Source organism: Carlito syrichta, unplaced genomic scaffold (genome assembly GCF_000164805.1).
Source record: "Carlito syrichta isolate Samal-C Ts95f unplaced genomic scaffold, Tarsius_syrichta-2.0.1 Scaffold303251, whole genome shotgun sequence".
NCBI lineage: Eukaryota > Metazoa > Chordata > Mammalia > Primates > Tarsiidae > Carlito > Carlito syrichta.
Genome location: NW_007247347.1, coordinates 1,195 through 5,312, shown reverse-complemented (window position 1 = coordinate 5,312; position 4,118 = coordinate 1,195).

Genomic DNA, 4,118 nt, shown 5'->3' with positions numbered 1-4,118 from the left:
TAATCCCAGCACTTTGGGAGGCCAAGGTGAGAGGATTGCCTGAGCCCACGGGTTCGAGACAAGCCTGGGCAAATTGGCAAGACCTCATCTCTACAATAACCAAAAAATTAGCCAGGCGTGGTGGCACGTGCCTGTAGTTCCAGCTACTTGGAAGGCTGAGGTGAAAGGATCACCAGAACCCAGCAAGTAGACACTGAGGTGACCATAAGTATGTCACCGCGCTCCAGCCTGGGCAACACAGTGAGACTCCAACTCAAAAAAAAGAAAAAAAATGAAAACTTTTAGCTGGGAACCGTGGCTCAAGCCTACAAGTCCAGCACTTTGGAAGGTGGAGGCAAGAGTACTACCTGAGCTCAGGGTTCGAGACCAGCCTAAGCTACATGGCAAGATCTCATCTCTACAAAAAATTAGCAGGGCGTGGTAGCACATGCCTGTGGTTCTAGCTATTTGGAAGACCGAGGCAGAAGGATCACCTGAGCCCAAAAGAGGTCGAGGCTGTGGTGGCTGTGAGCATGCTACTGCTGCACTCCAGCCTGGGCAACAGAGAGACACTCCAACTTAAAAAAAAAAAAAAAAAAAAAAAGAAAACTTCTATACTTCATTTATATCTTAGTAACAATGTGAGAAAAAGAAAAAAGAAAAAAGAACCTGAAATAAAATACATGAGGCTGGACACAGTGGCTCATGCCTGTAATCCTAGCACTTTGGGAGGATGAGACGGAGGATGACTTAAGCCCAGGGGGTAAAGACCAGCCTGAGCAACATAGTGAGAACCCATCTCTAAATATAAAAAATAACAGGAGGCTGAGGCGAGTGGATTGCCTGAGCTCACGGGTTCGAGATCAGCCCGGGCAACTTGGCAAATTCGTGTCTCTACAATAAATCAAAAATTAGCGGGGTATGGTAGTGCGCCTATAGTTCCATTTACTTGAAAAGCTGAGGTGGAAGGATCACCAGAGCCCAGCAGGTTGACACTGGGGTGGCCATGAGCATGCTACTGCACTCTAGCCTGAGTGACGGAGTGAGACTCCAACTCAAAAATAAAATAAAATAAAATAAAATAAAATAAAATAAAATAGTATTAAAAAAAGAAATATATGAGAATCTCAACACAAATAGAAAGCAGAATTATAGATTATTTGTACTTTCTCCTTAGTTTTTATTTTCCAAATTTCTATAATGTGCTAATTTTTTAAATTGCTTTTTAAATAATTTTTAGTTTTAAAATAAAATCTTAAATTGTAAATAAAGAAAAACCTTGACTGGAAAATACATGTAAAATCTAATGAAGGCACAAGTTCTATCCAATGAGCTAGAAAATAAACTCAGGCCAGACTCAATGGCTCAGCCTGTAATCCCTGCGCTTTGGGAGGCCGAGGTGAGTGGATTGCCTGAGCCCGTGGGTTCGAGACCCACCTGGGAAACTTGGCAAGACCTCATCTCTACAATAAATGAAAAAAAAAAAAATTAGCTGGGCGTGGTAGAGTGCGCCTGTAGTTTCAGCTACTTGAAAGGCTGAGGCGGAAGAATCGCCGGAGCCCAGCAGGTCGAGGCTGTGGTGGCCGGGAACGGCCACTGAACTCCATACTCCAGTCTGGGTGACAGAGACTCCAACTCAAAAAAAAAAAGAAAAGAAACTCAAAGTTGAGGATACACAGCATTACTGAATTTTTCTATCCTGGAGAAGATATATCTGGAAAAGTTCACAGAAAAGCAATGCTTTGGCTGGGTTCAGTGGCTCAGCCTGTAATCCTAGCACTTTGGGAGGCTGAGACAAGTGGATTGCCTGAGCCCACAAGTTAGAGACTAGCCAGATAACCTGGTGAGACCTCATCTCTACAATAAAATTAAAAATTAGCCGGGCATAGTAGAGTGCGTCTATAGTTCCAGCTACTTGGAAGGCTGAGGAGGAAGGATCGCTGGAGCCTAGTAGGTCGACACTGGGGTGGCCATGAGCATGACACTGCACTCCAGCCTGGGTGATGAAGTGAGACTCCAGCTCAAAAAAAAAGAAAAGAAAAGAAAAGAAAAGCAGCTGGGCTCAGTGGCTCACCTGAAATCCCACGCCTTTGGGAGGCTGAGGTGAGTGGATTGCCTGAGCCCGCAGGTTCGAGACCCGCCCGAGCAACTTGGCGAGACCTCATCTCTACAATAAATCAAAAACTAGCCGGGCATGGTAGCGCGCGTCTGTAGTTCCAGCTACTTGGAAGGCTGAGGCGGAAGGATCGCTGGAGCCCAGCAGGTCGAGGCTGAGGTAGCCAGGAGCAGCCACTGCACTCCAGTCTGGGCGACAGAGTGAGACCCCAACTCAAAAAAAAAAAAAAGAAAAGAAAAGCAATGCTATTAGCTAACATATATGGAGCTGACATGTATGTATATATCAGGCACTCTTTTATGAGCTCTAAATAAGTACATTATCTCATTTCATACTCAAAACAAAAGTAAGAACTACTTATCTCCATGTTACAAATAAAAATCCCAAAGCCTAGCAGTTTCCATTACCTTGTTCAAAGTCATAAACCTAAGTAACAATACTAGGTCTTGAGGTCAACTCTGCAGAAGTTCTGACTTCACGGCAGTTAAGTACTACCTCCCAGTAAGGTCCAAGAGAATTAAAGTTGATACCTATGGCAATTCCTCAACTTCCTTGTCAATTTTACTACTGAGATTAGTATTAAAACATCTTTCTGGTTACTAAGGAACTCAAGTGTTCTTCTATGAATATACTTCTAGAACACTAAAGAAATGCAATGTAAAAGAACAAAAAGACCAGAAAATACCACTTGCCCCAAAAATCCATGAAGAGTAAGACAAGATATATTTTGTTAGCTCTTATAACTCTTGCTATTTTATTCATTCACTTTATGACTAGATTTTTAAAAGTTCAGCTCCTGCATAATTATATTTGATAGTACTTAATGCCAGTACTGTACTGGCAAGGGTATAAGGAAGCCAGCAGTTTCAAACTACAGGTATCATAATTGGCTATATCTTTTGGAAGATTCTTTGGCAATACACAGCAAGAGATTTTTAAATATTCATATGCTTTGATTTGAAAATTTTACTTCAAAGAGATGTATATAATAGTATTAACTAGAAAAAAACTGTCTGACTATTAGAAACATGGCAAATAAACTACAGAATATCAAATCAGTAAGATAGCTACTAAAAAGAAATCACAAAGGTAATACAGTAAAATGTTTAGGAATATTCTAAGTGGCAAAACTTTATACATAATATGACATTAAGCATAATACATACATTGAAAAGTCTTATGCTTATAAAGAAATGACTCTGAGCCAGGCACAGTGGCTCACGCCAGTAATCCCAATACTTTGGGGTACATATTAAGAGCCCCACCTCAAAAAATTACACGTATATAAAAAGAAGAAAAAAATGACTCGGAGCCAGGCACAGTGGCTCACACCTGTAATCCCAGTACTTTGGGAGGCCAAGGCAAGAGGATTGCCTGAGCCCAGGGGTTCGAAACCAGCCTGGGCAACTTGGCGAGAACTCGTCTCTATAATAAATCAAAAAATTAGCCAGGCATGGTGGCACACACCTGTACTTCCAGCTACTTGGAAGGTTAAGGCAGAATGACTGCCTAAACCCAGCAGGTAGAGGCTGCAGTAGCTGTGACTGTGCCACTGCACTAAAGCCTGGGTGACAGAGTGAGACTCCAAGTCAAAAAAAAAGGAAAGAAAGAAATGATTCAGGTACAAAAATGTCAAAAAGTAGCTGTGAACTAACATCAAATCTTCCTCTGTATCTGTCAAATAGTCTCTCATGAACATTTTATTAAATTAAATTGAAGGTGGGCCAGGCCCAGGGGCTCACACCTATAATCCCAGCACTTTGGGAGGCCAGGGTGAGAGGACTGCCTGAGCCCATGGGTTCGAGACCTACCTAGGCAACCTGGTGAGACCCCATCTCTACAATAAACCAAAAAATTAGCCGGGTCTGGTGGCATGTGCCTATAGTTCTACCTACTTAGAAGGCTGAGGTGGAAGGATCGCCTGAGCAGCAGGCTGAGGCTGAGGCTACAGGGCTGTGAGCATGCCACTGCACTCCAGCCTAAGCAACAGAGCAAAGACTCCAACTCAAAAATAAAATAAAAA